Raw genomic sequence first — 19,135 nt, 5'->3', positions numbered from 1 at the left:
TCTCTCTGTATGTGCATATTTATATGTGTGTGTGTATATATATATGTATGTGTGTGTATATGTATGTATGTGTATATATTTACGTTCGTATGTGTATATTTGTATATACATCTATAGTGGAGTGTAAGTATGTATTTATATATATGTATACATATGCATATATATATATATATATATATATATATATATATATATATATATATATATATATATATTTCTCTCTTTCTTATATACCTTTCTTCTCTTTCTCTCTCTTTCTCGTTCTCTCTCTTCATCTATTTATCTGTCTATTTTTATCCATCCCTATCCATCTATCTCTATCAGTTAGAGTGATAGACTTTCACCCTCGACGCATTTGGATAATCATATCGGAATCGGAATATTCAAAATCCAGAACTTCCGCTATTTTATTCTACAAGAGTTTTTATTTATTTATTTATTATATAAAAAAAAAAAATATCAGGTTAGCTGTTTTTACTTTCGTACTTTACTAAATAAGTCAACAAAATTAGTTTCCTTTTGTTTTAATTTAAAAATTCACAATTATTCGCCTCTACGGCTCTTTTTTAGAACAGAGGCGCTCTCACCAAATCCTATTTTCTAGCAAACAAAAGAATCGTGATAAACTCGGCTTTGGCGTATGAACTTTAATATTAGAGACAAATTATTCTTGAAGTGAACATTTAAAGGCTTTAAAACCACTTTCGAATTTCTTATAATTTAGAAAGAAATCTCCATGACGACCATTTTTTTAAATATGTAGTAGTGGTAGTAGTAGTAATAATATTAATAATAATAATAATAATAATAATAATAATAATAATAATAATAATAATAATAATAATAATAATAATACAAAAACAAAAACAACAAATATAAATAAAATAATAATAATAGAAAAATAAAATGTCCGACGCGATGTTTACATCGAGTATTTCTACATTCAAAAGTCTTTAAATTGACGAATACAAATTCATTTCTGGCGACAATGAAAGTTTTTACGCAAGAATTGGAATAATATGATTATCTTTTTTCTTCGATTCCTAAACAAAAGAAAATGGTATTTCTCGATTGAACCTCTAATCTCCTAAATAAAACCAAGAAAAATTGAATTCAATTCGATTTCTTTCTTTGAAAGTATTATTTCCGTTTCTATTCGTTTATTTTTGCAGCAAAAAGATAGAAATAAAAATGCAATTCATCTCCAAAATACAATCCAATAATTTTGACCCTATATTTCTCCGGATATTTTGACTTTCACTGGCCATTCTTTTTAATCTATCTTCATTTATATATATATTTTTTACATATATTATTATATGTTTTTAATTGAGTATAATTATTAACTACTAATTCAATTGCAACTAAACCATACAAAAAAAAACAACTATTTATACTTTAATAAAATTGCGTGCGCACTTCAGTCACTTCACTTCTTGTCTGCAGGTGCGTGTGTGTTTTGCGCCTCTACGTGACTCACGCATTTTTTATCAGATGTTTTTTATTTACTATTAATTCGAATATTTGTTAAAACAGAAAAAAAAATACAAAATATGTAACGTAAAATAAAACTCATTTTTTCATTTATTTTTTCAATGGATTTATTTACGAAATTAAATCAACCATAGTGCATTTTTATTTCTTTTAAACCAAGTCAGCCGTTTCAATTGTTTTTAATAGTAAAAAATGAATGAATTATTTCGTGACTCTTTGAAATTTGAATGGAATTTGGGGACATTTAAACTGTCGAATAAGGTCGCCTCTAGCTTTAAAATGTTTAGCAAATTCTAATTCATTAAAACATTGAAAATTGTAGACCTAATAAAGATTAAACCAACATTACCTTCATAAAATTAGTTAATATTTTGTAAAAATGTGGTTTAATTAATAGTTTTATGATCAAGCAATATCGTATTTATATGACTTAAAATTATTAATCAAACAATTATTTTATAAAATTAAAACTATAATGTTGTCCCAATAGCAGTCATTGTAAAGCTGAAAAGCTAAATAAAACCACGCAATTGTTATAATAAAATTTAACTTGCAAAACCCTGTCGGAAACACACACACACACACACACACACACACACACACACACACACACACACACACACAAATAAGTCAAAATAAGACGTCGAAACAAAAATGAAAGTAAACACCGGGCAACACCGGATCTGCATAAAAAGAAAAAGAAAATACGCATGTAAATCTTAGCTTAACCACCTTTAGCATCTTTATCTATATATAAATAGATAGTGTATTTTTTTTTAGTTTTATTATTACGGGATTTGATAAATAAACTACATAGGCGAAAGTGATACGAAATATGTCTTTCCGGCTCTAAAAACGTTCAAAATTTGATTTTTTTTTCAGTATAAATGCAATTCGAAATAAATACATTATTTACTTATTTCTTAAAAAAAATTTTTTTTTTTAAGTTTTCGGTGTTTGCGTAAAAAAATAATAGAATAATAGAAACGTGTCATGTTGAGCGGATGTTTTTAAGAGGTTACTTTCTGCTAAAGTCAAAATAAAATTTAAATATCAAAAATACAAGATTAATGGAGTTCATTTCGCATAAAATGGTCTTTTGAACTTATCTTTGAAACATAAAAGGGAAACTTCATTGTTTTTGTTGAATTCATATTTTCGATATTTTATTAAGAAATTCTTAAAAATGATTTTTAAAATTAGTCATTCTTTTCGCTATATTGAAGCGGATAGCTCTGAAAATGGCTAACAAATTTTAGGTGATAGTTTTGTCTGATTTTTCAAGCGGTTACAGGGCAAATTATTCTACCATATTAACTAATTGTCTGATTTTTTTATCTTCCCTTATAAGTCTACAATTAACCCTAAGTCCGAGTGGCAATAATAACAATTTTAAATAAACATTGTTTGATTCTATTATTTTTTATGAGTTAATAAATTTATATTAGCAAAATAAGAATTTAAAAAAAGCAAGAAAATTACAAAATAGTCCGTGAAAGTACAATACAAATTAATATATCATCATCATCATCATCATCATCATCATCATCATCATCATCATCATCACGATTTAACGTCCGTTTTAGATGTTGACAGATGTTGAACGGCTTTAATAAATTGACTTCCTAAGTAAATCTATCTCTGGTCATTGGTTAGGTTTTATTTGAAAATAAAAAAAAAATATTACTACAATTAAACAAATTCAAACTCGATTTATTACTCTGTCACTGCTTGGAAAATCAAACAGAACTGGCCAAAAAAAAAGTTCCAAATGATTTAAGAGCTAACTGCTTAAATATTAATTTTTAAAGATGATAATTTAAAATTGAAAATACAATTATTCCAATTATCCGCTAGGCAAAACGTCCGAGGTTGAATCGTCCGTTTCCGGAACTATTTGCGTTGTTATTGCAAAAGCTAAGTATCGCTACAAGCTTTCGTCGTGTGTTTATTTATCCATCTTCCTTAAAAAAAGAAATGATTGGAATTTGGTAATACAGGGCCGGTTTAATGTGCAAGGTAATACAACTCCTCTCAAAATGCAGCACTCTGAATAGTTGTAAAATTTATCAAGATCGGGTCCCCGTCGATATTTCCCAGTAATGCGCATCTCAGGCGATAACCCCACCCCCATTCTAAACGAGGAGGTAATATTGGTGGTAAATAACTTCCAAACCTTAACAGGAGTCCTATAACTTTAGTAAAGATTTTTTTTGTTTTTTAAAGATTTCAGTAAGATCTTTAAAATAATAATGGTTTCATTATATTTCGTGATAATTAATCAATAAATACTGGAAAATTCATTAAAATTCGTTGATTTTCTGAATTTTTATGTATTTTTAGTGAAGTGGGAGTCAAAATGTTGATAAATTTTGGGCATCGGCCATTCATTTTGCACGTACGACGAGGTGCCTTCAATAAGTTTCCAAACTTTTTCTATATGGACACTTTTATTAATAGTACAGACATGAAACTCTAGTTCCCTTCCAAGTAATCTCCTCCGGCTGCAACGCACTTGTTGTAATATTGAAACAACTTCTGGAAGGCTCCGTGGAAATCGTCTTGTGTGAGCGTGAAAATAGCCTTCGTCACAGACTTGTTCATCTCCTAAATTGCTTTATTACGACAGCCTCTAAGGTTTTCCTTGAGCTTCGAGAATAATAAAAAATGACAGGGAGCAAGGTCTGAACTCTGGGATGTGGGAAGGATCAGTCCTGATGCCCATCTTGGTCAAATAGTCTGTGACAAGGATGGAATTGTGGACTGGTGCATTTGCCCAAATTTTCCACATCTTCAGTTCCTCGCGAATAATTGTGTGTACATTTCACATATGTGCACTTATTGTTTCAATAGACCTTATTCATGAAATTCTTTATTTGGCCAATCAACTCTGATGTTCTGACTTCCTCACTCCTCCCACACTTTTCACCATCCTTCACAGACTCACTGTCTTTCTTGAATCTCTTACGCCACTAAAAAACTGATGCTCGATTCACACAAGATGGTCCAAAAGCAGTATGAAGCATTCTATACGTTTCTATGGCATTTTCCAAGTTTAAAACATCATTTTATTGCATGTCGTTTTCTAAAGTGTCCTCACATCCAGATTTCATTTGTGAAATTTACCAGCTGTGTCAATCGGAATTTGTATGGTGTTGTTGTTCATAAAAATTGGTCAGTCATTCCATAAGATGTAGAACAATACCATACTGAATTTTTACAATTTTAAATGCCTGTACAAGAAAAAAGGCTGAAAATGTTTTGAAGGTATCTCGTACCTAATATCAGCACAGCTATTTATTTGCGGTACTATAACCATGGAAATAGACGGGGTTGGTCGGTTTGCCAAGAAAGAGTTCTGAAAACAATCATTTTACGTGATATCTCGACAAAATTTGATCGATATTATAATTCAATAGGGAGGAGGGGCGTGATGTGTGTGTGGGAAGGAAGGGTAAGTTATTGATTGCTGAAAAATTCACACTTTCGAATTTCGTGTATTTCTAAATAATTGCATCTGTACCAATTCTCTCTACCTTTAAAATCGCTATTCCTTGTTGATGAAATTGAGCTCTCTGTGTTGTCGATAATGTAAAAAAACAATATGAAAACATGATTTCCTTTTTTTTGGTGTGGAAGAGACGGCGTAAAGACTGCTGTCTAGGCGATCGGATTTCGAATCTAGTCCGTTCAGTAACGTAGATGCGACTCGACTAGTCGGGGATGGAAGTGATCTGACGTTCGGGTTTCAAATCTTGGGGTTGACATGCTTACTACGGCTAGCCATACTGAGCCGTAAAGCAAGACAGCTATCTGTGGTTAACTATAATTTACATGTACAATTGTTATTCTCATTTTTTTTTTTGTTTTTTGTTTTAATTTAATTTAAAAAATAAAATGTTATAAAAATATTCTATTAAATACTAGCGGCTGTACCGCGTCAGCACACACAACGCCGAGTCAAACACAAAATCGATTAAACTAAACATCGTCTTACCATCAACGCTTACCCTGTGAACTCGGAGTATGGTGAATTCCTATATGCACAAAACAAAATAACTGAAAAAACAAAAATACCTTAACTAGGGGTAAGAATAATGAGTAAACGTTGAATAAACTGATGGTTAAAATTATTACGAACTTGCCAGAATTCGAACTTGGAATTTTCTGATCCTTAGTCAGACGCGTTAACCATTGCGTCACAAGTCCTGTCCGTATACCGAAAGATGTTACCGCGATTGTATACAGACAGTGCTAAATTCCGTTGACAATTGCATGACACGGCTTTACAATTTTTTTTTTTTTTTTTTTTTTTTACAATTGCATGACACGGCTCAAAATCCCTTATTTCGGCCTTTAATCGTTATGAACCATATATTGATAGGACAATCTAGGGACTTATATCTTTCAAGGAAAGAAAGATTTTTTCAATTAGGTGCATCTGTTCGAAAGTTTTATTAGTATATATATACATACACATGAATAAACAGACATTTCGAATTTTATTAATAGTATAGATGACGGGCAATTTATGTCTGCATATTTTTGACTGATTTTTTCTTGTTCTTTTATATATTTCGTTGTTTCGGGCTGAAACTGGCCGATGTATCTGCCATATTCACTCATCCCATAACCCTAGTTCCTTCATTTTAAACCAACTTCAAATGGGGTATATACATATACATACATACATATATATATATATATATATGTATATATATATATATATATATATGTATATATATATATATATATATATGTATATATATATATATGGTAGTTTCCTTCAGTCTAGACAGACTATGGATACCCACTGTAATTGTGCCTTCGCGTAGGCTTTTTTGTGGCAAGAGTTGCACAATCTCCAACCACACCTCTCCTGAGTTAACATTGGTTAATACCAGTGACAAAGGAAGGTTCAAGACGACTGGAAACAATGGTCAGATAAGCGAAGAGCGTATACAGCATTAAAATTACCAAATAGTCACCCATTTGGTACTAGCCAGACTCAATGTTGCTTAACTTCGATGACCTGACGAGAACTGGTGTGGTAACCTGATTATTCCAGATTATATATATATATATATATATATATATATATATATATATATATATATATATATATACTAGCAGGGGGACCCGACGTTGTCTGGGATTGAATGACGACTAATAAATGTTCCACTCTCCCATACTTTTATTGTTCTAGAAATCGGTAAAATTGCCCATATTTTAATTCAATCGGTTGATTGCCTGCTTTAATTAGGCCCCTTCCCTGCATTGTAGAAGAGGAAGCTTGACATGCCTCCTCGCATTGACTTAATTGAGAGTCCACAATACATTGTAGTCTACTTTGCACTGTAGAGAATTTACTATTGATTTTATAAAATTATCACTAAATAATGGCTTCACTTAAAGTTTAAAATGCAAAAGTCCACTATCATGGTTCACTTATGCTCTAAACAGAAACATTCACTTCAAACGCGTCCCTGTCTTATAAAAGAATCTACGGTTGATTTCATAGGGTGGGTCTTTTGCTTGTGCGATGATAAAACTTCTCAAATATAATTGTGATGTTAGATTGTATAAAATAGATTGGTCAAAAGTAAACTTCCTCCTTTAATAGAATTTTTTTTGATTATCTATTTTAGATTCTTATCAGCCGCATTCCGATACAAAACCTACATAAGAACACTTCCAGACACATCAAGTATCTTCGCGTGAAATTAAAAAAAAAATCAACCGAACAGTTTCTGAATCCATAAGGAACGCACTCTCCACACACATATGCACACATACAAACATACACACAGACGAATTTCCTTTTTTATAATAGAATATATATGTGTGTGTGTGTGTGTGTGTGTGTGTGTGTGTGTGTGTGTGTGTGTGTGTGTGTGTGTAACAAATAAATAATTAATGAGAGTTTGTTTTGCAAAGTCGTTCGCATAAATTTAATAATTCAATAAATATGATTTTGTGTATTAAAAAAATCTGCTGTTTTTTTTTTTTTTTTTTTTCTACGAGGAATCAAAAGGTTCACTGGCTATTTTCCATCGGCCAGAGTGTACAATCCATCTGATGTGCTGGCCTTTCCTATTTCTTACTTTCCTGGCTTTGTGTTACGTACCCCTAAAGTGGGAAGTATATAACTATAATTTCAAATAGAAATATCCACTGCTTCATTCCAATCGAAAATGCATCCTTGGCAATCAGTCTGAAGATAGGGTGACCTGTGTGGCATCAGTTGCCCCTGCTCTGTTCTGTTAGCTATTGTCAAGTTCAGTGTTAAAATGATCATCCTTCCAGGCTTGACCCCTCTCTTTTGGGTAGGGTTTAGTTTATCGGTAATCGCTTGAGGTGTCCCTATGGGGTAATGCCTCGGAAGCGCTCAGGCTATTTTTGCAGTGTCAGAATACTCCACCTTCTGATGTACTGGTTTTTCCTATTAATCCCACTGCTGTCAGTGTTATAACACTTTATAAATATGCAAGCAGGCAGATACACACATAATTTATCTATCTATCTATCTATCTATCAATCTATCTATCTATCGTTATATAAAGGTCACTTTGTGTGTGTGCATGTGTGTGTGTGTATGAGTTAGTTGCTTCCTTATATGTTCCGAAACGGCTGAGCCTATCTTTTGCAAATTTCACACAAAGGTAATTTATATGTCTTGCAGTGTTCTTAGATATGTTTTGTATAGAATTTCATCCGATAAGTATTGAAAATCGAAAACATCCGATCCTAAAAATAGTATTTCTTTTTTATGCATAAAATAATTACAGGGGAATATTTTATGTTGCACCGGAAAAGGAGATAATAAAGTCTCAAAAAATAATTTCTTCTTAGAAAAAAACGATGTTGATATCTGGAGACATAGCTCAGTGGTAGAACATAATTTATTACGATAAAAGAAAAGGTACCATTTAAAATCGCCGCAAATCATTTCTTTGCTTGCATATTTCAAAACTAAACAACCCACCTAGCTGAAACCACTGTCAAAATTTTCCCCACTCCTTATCTGTGCCAAAATCAAAACGTAGATTCCATGAACAAAGCTTCTTTCTTAGAAGTGCACGCCTGTGGAACTCTGTTCCGATTGCCTGTTTCCCACCTGACTACAACCTGGATGTCTTCAAGTCCAATGTAAACAAATTCCTGATGAACCGCCTCCTTAAGTAAGACACTTTATCAAATCTCAACACTAACGTACTGTACACACAATAAACCTTATCCCCGAGTGGCTTCTGGGCCTTGTAAGTGGTGACTTCCTTGTAAAATTTTTTTTTTTTGAGTGAGTTTTCAGGGCATTCATCGCCAAGTCCAAATATTAGCTCATGTAATATTGTAAACAAACACAGACGGAATTTGATGATCTACATTATCAATATTTATTTATTTATTTTTCGATTTAGTGCACCGGGCAAATTATTCCTCGTAATATATAATATTCACTAGAGAATTGGTTCTATAATAATACATATGCAATCTGCATAAATTAAAATATCATATTTAAGCGATTTGTACGACCGAGCAACGCCGGGCGTCCAACTAGTACAGAATAACATGAAGATCAGCTTCACAAAATTTCAACAGAGCCGATTCAAGAAGATAGGAGATCTTGTACACCTAAAGGGTCTGATAATTAGGGCTGGGACAACAGCATATTCTTTTCATTGTTTGGAATCTCGGGTGTGTATCCGTTGATATCTTATATGCTTTTGTATAAAGTGATGTGGTTCTCGGTTGATTAACTGTGTCTAACTGTCTCGGATATAAATTCGAGAATCAAAACAATGAAAAGAATATGCTGTTGTCATAGCGCTACTGACAAGCTTTCAGATAGAACTTTATAAACAAAATATATTGTTGTATTTCGCTTCATTTCGAAATTCATATCTGAACGACCGATGTTGAGAAATTGATTTCTCTACACTCCTCTCTCTGTCTCTCTCTTTCTCTCTCTCTCTCTCTCTCTCTCTCCTACACACATATACTCTCTCTCTCTCTCTCTCTCTCTCTATATATATATATATATATATATATATATATATATATATATATATATATATATATATATATATGTATATAAATATACAGAGAGAGAGAGACAGAGACAGAGAAAGAAAGAAAGAAAGAAAAAGAAAGAAAGAGAGAGAGAAAAAAAATTTAATTTGATATAAGTTTTAGATTAACTGAATTGGATTATTGAAGTTGAATTGGAAGAAATTTGTGTTAAGTTATTTCTATTTATAATCTAATGATATTATTTTCATTTTTTTTAAAAAGGTTGATATTTTCAACTTTATTATTATTATTATTATTATTATTATTATTATTATTATTATTATTATTATTATTATTATTATTTCACTAGGAGTCACACAAGTTATCACCAGAGATTTATCTTTGAAAACAACTTGTGGTGTTTTCTGAAGTCTGAGTGACAACAAGTCTCTCCAAATCTCCAGTACTCTCCACTACTTACTAGAAGTAGTCACTCTTACTACTACAGTACTCTCCAACATTTACTAGAAGTAGTCAGCATTATAGATTACTCACTGACAACAACCGGTTGTGTTCCCTAGAATTCAGTTGACAACAAGTCTCCTAGATTTCCAGTAGTCTCCACCTCTTTCGATACCCTTTGCAAATGAATTTGCAACATCGCAACACTCGCGTGCCATTAACTGCTACTGACAATGACCATTAGTCATCACCCGAGCTAGGACAACAGCATATTCTTTTCATTGTTTTGACTTTGTAGCGTGTACCCGTTGATATCTGATGTGCCTTTATACAGAGTGATGTGGTTCTCAGTTGATTAACTGTGTTTAACTGTGTCGAGTATATACTAGAGAGTCAAAGCAATAAGAATATTCTCTTGTTATAGGCAAAGTCATCACTGGAATTTTGGTGGTAATGAATATCCTCAAGGCTCCAGTTTTGCGCTCATCCAGTGGGTGTGGTTAGTGATTTCTTCCCTTTAGTCTTTCCATCTTTCTCGACCCTTTTCTACTATTTAGTATGGTGTCGATTTTGTTTTAGAGGAGGGCTTAATTTATAATTATGCAGTTTCAGTTTTATTGGTTCTATGTGGTGCTCGTCTGTTTTATTCTCGTTGCTCTTTCCATATGGCCAGCTAGAACTTGTAGCTCCACATTCAAGGGGTTTCCTTAATATTGACGCCGTTTTCATTATAGTTATCTGTTGTATCTTTTCAGCCATTGCTCTGAGTCCAATTTCTCCCATTCTGTTTTTGAAGTTTTTCGGTATTGTTCCTAGTGCTACTACTGATTATTGCTGTTATCTTGACTTTGTTCATCCTCCATATCCCTTTCAGCTCTCTGGCTAATTCCACGTACTTGTTTTTCTTCTCCATCTCTTTAACATGCACCCTGTGGTCTGCTAAAATGGCAAAATCTACAATGTGGCAGGAATTTTCCTTCCTGCTAATTATTATCACATCTGGTACCCTGGCTTGGATGAGTTTATCTGTATGGCCATGGCCCACAGGATTTCAGCGTTTCCACTTTCAGTTATTGCTACTGGTTTATACTTGTACCATTTGTCCAGGTGATCAAAATGCAGTTGTTTGCATATTTAGCAGTGTACTGCCTACTCCACCTGGTCATGTCTATTCTTATATTCCTTTTGAACTAGTTTGCTGCATTCACTTATTATGTTGTTTATCTTTCGTCCCCCTGTCCACAGAGTCTGCATCTGCTGTTTTCTTGTGTGTTGTCAATGTTTGCTTTGATATAATTGGTTCTAATCGCATTATCCTGTGTGGCTGTTGTTGGGAATTCAGTTTTTCTTTTTAGGTGTCTTTTTGTAACCATGTCCAAATATTTTCGTTAGTCTAATCTTTTGTCTTATGAAACGTTTGTGTGTTTTTCTTCCCATTGTTCTTTTCTTATTTTATCGGTCAGCAGCAACATGTAGGTGTAGTTCTTTGTGCATGGTCATAATTTTCCTAGTTTTCTGGTTGAGATACCTCAGTTTTTCTTTGGTCCAGCTTATGAACGGTCCAGAGTCTCTTACTAGTGATACTGCCCATGGGTTTATACCTTTTAATAAGCTTCTACTATATAGTTGAATTTCTAGGAGTTTTGCTTTTCTTAGGTGTTATTTTCCGATTTTTCCTTTCATTTCTATTGATTTGATTGTGTTTGCTTCCAAAACTCCCAGAGTTTCAGTGTCTTGTTTGCCTAGTGTCCTCATCTCCCTGTGCTTGGGTAGTTCCATTATTTCTGTGTCTCCAGTTTCCCCCTTCTTATAACCAGCAGTTCACAATTTTTCTATTGCGAATTCCTTTCAGATATACTGACTGGAGATTCTGGTTGTGTTTTTTAGCATCTCTAGTTCCTTTTTTCTTGCAAAAAGTTCTGAGTCGTCCTTATACATGAGGTAGTACATTCTTCTATCTGTATTAGTAAATTTGTATCCGGCTTAGAATTTTCTTAGTACATTGTTAAAAGGCATCACGGCTATGATGAACGATAATAATGATAGGGAATCTCCTTGTAAAATACCTCATTGTATTTTATCTCAGTTTGGCTTGAATCTGTACTTCAGCTGTCAGTTCAAGTCTCCATGTTCTCATTGCTTTTTCAATCAGATTTTTTACATTCTCAAGCATTCTAGTATTCATACTTGAGGTACTACGTTATAAGTTTTCTTGTACTTGATCCATGCCATGGCTATCTTCTTTTCTTCTACTTTTTATCTTGTTCAGGATCTTTTCATCTATGTACAGTAGGTTATGCATTCCTCTTTTCTCTTTGTGGCATTCTTTCTGTTCCTCGGAAAGTAGTCAACGATTATTAAGAGGGTGGTAAATTGTTCTCTCGGTTATTCTGTTAAGATTTTCTACATATTTGGTAAGCAGGTTATGGGTCTGTAGTTGTTCAGAGTGGTTCCCTTCTTGATATCTGTTTGTATCAGTGTGGTTCTACCTCTGGTTACTCATTCTGACACTTCTGTTTCGTGGATACATTTTTTTAGGTTTTGAATTAACCTTTTATGTAGTGTCATAAATTTTTGGAGACCCAGTATATGTGTATTCCATCGTGGCTTGGTTCTCTCCAGTTTACCATTTTTCTTAGGGTTGTCCGGAATTTCCTTGCTGATTTCGTTTTATTTTTCTGTAACTCTCTCATGTCCATCAGCCATTTTTAGAGTTTTATTTCTGTCGGTTCGAGTTATTTTGTTTTTGTTCTTCCTCCGTTTACATTTTATAGTTTGCAAAGGCTTTTTCTTGTACTGTTTCTGTATCGTTCTTATTTTTCTTTCCTTTGCTTTATTTCTTCATGTTTCTTGTTTAGCCTTTCCCTTTCCGTTCTCTTTTGTTCTCTTTCATCCTTTGGCTTCTTTCGTAAGTTTTTAAGTTTGCTGACCTGGGTTTCCAACTTGAGTTCCCATCCAGGCTTTTATGGTTCATTTTCTTTTTTCAGCTTTGTTTCCTCTTTAACCTTAATACTTACCGTCTTGGAAACTGCATAAATTAGATTGTTTAAGTCTGTTGGGATGTTTGAAGAATTTTGTTCACCTTTTCTGTTTCTACTTTTAACTTCTTCTATTCTTGGTTTATTAGGGATAGCAGTTTGGATTTTTCTTCGTTCATCGGTCGTCTGATGTTTTTTTTTTCAGCCTTTTCATTTTCAGTTAGTTCTTCTTCTTCTTTTCTTCTTTTCTTCTTCTTCTTCTTCTTCTTCTTCTTCTTATTCTTCTTCTTCTTATTATTATTATTATTATTATTATTTTTATTATTATTATTATTATTATTATTATTATTATTATTATTATTATTAACAACAACAAATAAAAATATTTATTTACTCTTTTCTTAAAATTGCATTTGTTAATTTTTTCTTAGTTATATTTATTAAGATTGTTTATAGAGAGCACATAAAAAGATAAAATAAGTAAAATAAAAGAAATGGCCCAACATGTATTTTTAAGTTGAAAGTTGATAGTCTGTTAAAAAACGAAATTTCTATATTTTTTTAAACGTTCTATTATTCGTTTGTTTTTCCCCCCACAAAATAAAATGCGTTGGATTTTATCTATTGTTTGTTTGTTTGTTTTTTTGTTTTTTTTTTAACTTTTTCTTCGTATCGCAAGTCATTATGGATCGCGGTTGTTGTAAAGATCCGTTTAATAGATTTTAGTATTAATAATAATATACTGTCCTCGCTCTATAATATTCTTTGTGTGGATGTGAACTGTTGAAAGTTGACCTCATTGTTCATTCAAACGCGCGAGCCCCCCCCCCCCACACACACACACACACACACATTGCTGTAAAGAACTATTTTCACATTTCTTACATCATGGTTGAAACGCTTTCATTCTTATTTCCACCGCACTTACTCTCTCCACTCTCTCTATTTCACCGTACTCAAACGTTTCTCTTACGTCACTCAGATGAAATTTCTCTGTCTCACCCTAATCAAACATCTGCTTTTACTCAGCCTTTCTGTCTCACCATACTCAAGTCTTTCATGCTAATCAAATCTTACACCCTTTCTCTGTCAACCGGCTTAAATCTCTATTTCTCTCTCAGTCCCTCTCTCAGTCCCTCTCTCTCTCTCTCTCTCTCTCTCTCTCTCTCTCTCTCTCTCATACTTTCACCTGCTCATTTTTCTGGTCTTCTCTCTATCTGCTGAAATACATTTCTCACCCTAGTGTATATTTTTGAGTAACTGTCTCTGTCTAACATGACTCAAATCTGTCTTTTCTCATCCTGCTCAAATCTCTCTCTCTCTCTCTCTCTCTCTCTCTCTCTCTCTCTCTCTCTCTCTCTCTCTCTTTCTCTCTCTATCTTTGTCTTATTGAGATCAAATCTCTCTTGCATTGCGTCAATGGGCTCAACTTTCCCATTTGTTACTTCAAATCTGTCTCTTGTTGCCTGCCAACTCAAATCTGAGTTTTATTGTCTAATTTGGCCCAAATCTGTGCTTTGTATCTGGGTTCAAATCTAAGTTTCATTCTCTAATTCACCTCACACGTGTTCTTTGTATCGCCTTAAACCTAGCTTTCATAGTTTAATTCGGTTCAAGTCTGTGTTTTGTATCTTGATTCAAGTCTAGCTGTCAATGTCTAATTCGGCTCAAATCTGTTGGATCTCGTCTCATTCGTCACAATCTCTCTGCCATTATCTCATTTGTCTCTGATCTTCATCGTTTTCATTTTATCAGTACTTATACTTATTACTTCGCGAAATTACTATCCACAAAACATAACACAGTGTACCATATATAAATCGCTTGTTGGAAAAAAAAGAATATATAATTCGTATAGCCTTAGGACGGTATTCAAGAGTGACTCAACTCTCCAAAAGCATCCTGACTAAGAACTGCATTTCTACGATTCCTTGTCAATGTGGAAAACTATATAAAGGTGAGACATGTCGACCACTAAAAGTAAGGTTTGAAGAATATCAGATAGCCATAATGTGGCATAGTGGAGAGATTGAAGTCACTTATGGCTGAGCATATCTGGATGGAAAAGAGAAAACATCTACTCTTATAGGAGGAAGTAAAAATTATGAACAGAGAAGAACGGTCAAGAGTAAGACGACTCAAATAAGCAGCTCACATGCTGGGCAACGATCTATTACTAAGCATACCTAGTAAGCATACTTAGCACGATATGAGAAGCATCAATTATCAATAATAGATAAATCAGCATTAAAATATATGCAGATATATATATATATATATATATATAAGTGAACGTGTCTGTGTGTCTGTGTACATTTCCCTACGCAATAACTCTGTCAATTTTAATTCTACAGACTCGAAATTTGATATACAGGGTACTGAGGTTTGGGAAAATCATTGTGATTGGTTTTCAGCCATAAATGTGGCTGTTAAAGGGTCAAAGTGCAACGATTTGACCTTTGAGAACTCTACCAAACTCCTCCGACAATTTGGGGTCTAAACACTTGAAGTTATAGATATAGGTTCCTTAGACATGGATCTAGCTTAATAACTTTATTTGAGCCCAAAACAACAAATGTTAAGGGGTCATAATAGGGGTCAAAGTCAATTGACCTCTGTGGTCTCAACCAAATTACTCATAATTTCTGGTCTAAACATTTGAAATTTTACATAAAGAGTATTTACTCAACCTATATACTCAACAATTTTTTGATCTACTGACTTGACATTTGGTATATAGGGTATTCAGATATGTGGAAAATTTTTTAATACGTTTTCATCCAGGAAAAAGCGACGCTAAGGCACCAAAATTGAAAAATTGGTATGTTCGAGTCATCAAATTTTTATGTTTGCCAACTGTTTCACGAATGCGCATGCGTGTATGGTTCAAATGGCAGATTCTTTATGTTAAGAATAAGTAGATTTGAAAACACTTTTTAAAGGTCGTATCCAGCGGGCCTAATGATAATCGTACTTGACTCACTGTCTTTAGGTTTTGGTTTCGATCTCAGCTCGAGTGTTTTTTTTACTTACAAAAAGTTAACTGTTCAGAAAAATATAATACTCGCATGCATATGTCTCAGTTTCTTTTCTTTCTTTTTTTACATTTTTTAAGGAATTTAATGTTACATTTAATACCTATGGTAGTTCTGTTCATAATAAATAAAAAATCTGCATTGATTAATATATAATATTTATACGTATTTTACGACCGGACAACGCCAGGCGACCTGCTAGTATATATATATATATATATATGTATGTATGTATGTATGTATGTATATGCATGTATGTATATATATATATACATATAGATATATATGTATGTATATATATATATATATATATATAAGTATAGATCTATAGAAAAAAGTATCAAGATTGTACATCTAAAAACAAGAATAGCTTTACAGTTTCCAAAATTCATATTCAATTGTCGGCAAGGATCTGTAGCCTAATAGATAAAATATTTGGTAAAATTCAGTTGTAAGTGGCATTCCTCAGTGCAGTTGATATGATAAATACAATTGCAAATGAAGATTTCTACTTGGTTATGGTTGGCAGAACGAAACCATGCTAACCCTTTGGATTAAATAAAAGGTTCAAACTTCTATGCAGATTCCGGAGTGTGAAGAAATCTGGAGGTTAGAAAGGCCAAAACTTTATCTAAATGAAAGTCAAGATGAAAACAATAGTTCAAATAATATAAATTATTCATTCTTATCTCAAAAATTTACAAACATACTATAACACAGTAGTTTCATTGTTTTAGATTTATCCGTCAATATTGGACTAGTTTGTGACTTTTTCTCTCGATTTTATTTGATCAATGTCAAAATTCGGCATTTACCACTGTTTCCTGACTCTAGCTTTTAAATCTTCTGGTGATCGAGGTTTTTAGCTCGTTGATCATGCTGTAACTGAATCTGTTAGTACTCGTTCTATCATGCCCCCCACAAAACAGTTCGAGAGAGTTGCAATCAGGCTAGCTGAGAGACTAGACATCAGTTGAAATCTGGTCAACGAAGTTCTCTAGCAGTCAGCCCTGGATTTTTGGCTGATATGGAGCTGAGCCATCCTACGACATATACGGCTTATCTGGACCTGTCTGGTTTATCCACGATTTCTCAGAGAAGAAGTGGGGTGGCATGAGGTGATTTTATTGACAATGACACTGAAGATTATAGTTGTGTCTGGAAAATGTGTTGCTATAACTCTGGACACATCTTATGGTCATCGGAATCTAGCGAATGTTTCAACTTGTTGATCAGTTTCTTCAAACGCTTTTCTTGCATCGCCTATGACATTTCCTCGCTTTGCATAAAGTGCAGTGAATGTCTGCATGTACCACCAGCTGAATCGATTTTTATCCTTTTTATTGGCACACATCAACTTGCTGAATGCATTGTCAATGATCTCCTGAACTTCAGCATCGAACTCTGGTATTCTCGTCATCAATCATGTATTTTGTGGCTGATTATGAGATTTCATCTCGTAGTCGAATCCAGAATCTTTCGATTCCTTTCTAAGCTTGTTAGCCAGCATCTTGAATTGAGGAAGTCATAAATTTCTTAATTTATCCTTTTGAAATAAATTCCATGACGAATCCTGAATCTCTTCTACAGCTATAGAGATTCAAAATCGTCCATAATCAAATATTCTTCAAAAAAAGGGAACAGGTATCTATTTGCTGTTTTCATGAAAATAATACTAACAATAATAGTTTAAAATATGCATAAAATTAGCAGTTTTTAATTGCAATCAAATATTATCAATCACTTCCAATATTTATGTATGTATTTTCACAGTCCATTTTGATTACATTTTTCCCGAGCGGTGGAAATGTCTGTAAATAATTCCAAATGTCTTCACGGGTGTGTGCGAAAATGCTTTTATACATTATGAACACATTTTAAATATATTTTAAATATTTTAGACTTTGAATAATTTCTGAAGAGGACGTGACACAGAACGTCTGAAATGCGTAAAAAAAACTATTTCAATGATTTCAAAACATTATTACAATGATCTAAATATGATACATTTTAAATGAAAAATCAAAACACGGAATAAAATAATGTAAAAAAATACATAGCAATTGTTGGTGACCTTTCTTATTTAAATATATATATATATATATATATATATATATATATATATATTTATATATATATATATATATATATATATATATATATATATTCGCTTCTAATTTCTCTGGGGATTTTTTTCTGGTTTTGTATTGTTCAGCTCAACTCTCCCCATCTTTCTTATTTCAGCAGATGCCAAATAAAAGTGGCCGATTACTGAGAGTTTAAAAAAGTGAATGCTCACCAAAGATCGAGCGGAAAATAGTATGACATGCAGTACATGTAGAAACTTTGATTACTCGTATAGATTATGTCTATATGAAAAATTTGACATTCTAAACTTTAAAGACCCTCAAAGCTTATTAAACTTGAAAAGTGAAATAACAAACAACTGTATAAACTTTATCAATACATAAGGAAAAATAAGTAAAATAATTGAATAAAAATTTCAAGTAAACCAACAGCTAAAAAGAAAGTAGAAAAAGTACACCAAGCATTGAAATAAGACCATCTATAAAATCAGCACATTAAAAATAATGGGGTGACTCATCTCTATTCAAAACAAAACAAAACAAAAGCAAGTAAAAGTCTGCATAACATTTTTTAGAGAAGCCTTTCTATTGGCTAATGGAAATACTTACTCTTGGGAGGGAATCACAAATAATATTAGTGGTTAGCTATTTAAGCAAGAAGTTTTCTATTTAAAGATTTCCAAGTGGTCATAAATTTTTGATCAGGCCTGTATGAACAAATTTATATGGTCGTGACACTGAACATGTTAATGTTTCGGAAAATTAGTCTGCTTTCCACCACAGAAACCAGTCCTCAAAACTACCTCTCTCTCTCTCTCTCTCTCTCTCTCTCTCTATATATATATATATATATATATATATATATATATATATATATATATATATATGTATATATATATATATATATATATATATATATATATATATATATATATTAGAAGGATACCCGTCCCAGAATATGTAAAATTATTTCCACTAACATAAAATGTTTTGTTCCACCTTTATGCCATGCTGTGAATGTTAAAATCAAGATATAATGATACTGAACCATATGCCTAGAATCCTTATT

General features: G+C 32.7%; 1 protein-coding gene across 4 annotated transcripts in view; it reads left to right on the top strand.

Moving 5' to 3' along the window:
* The window catches only part of LOC145295837 (post-GPI attachment to proteins factor 6-like), an 810,264-nt gene that overhangs the window by 2,916 nt on the left and 788,213 nt on the right, over positions 1-19,135 (top strand). The window lies entirely within an intron of this gene.

Source organism: Euprymna scolopes, chromosome 16 (genome assembly GCF_053919585.1).
Source record: "Euprymna scolopes isolate OS-2025 chromosome 16, ASM5391958v1, whole genome shotgun sequence".
Classification (NCBI taxonomy): Eukaryota; Metazoa; Mollusca; class Cephalopoda; order Sepiida; family Sepiolidae; genus Euprymna; species Euprymna scolopes.
The sequence above is the reverse complement of the archived record's forward strand: the minus strand, read 5'-3'. Positions and strand labels throughout refer to the sequence as shown.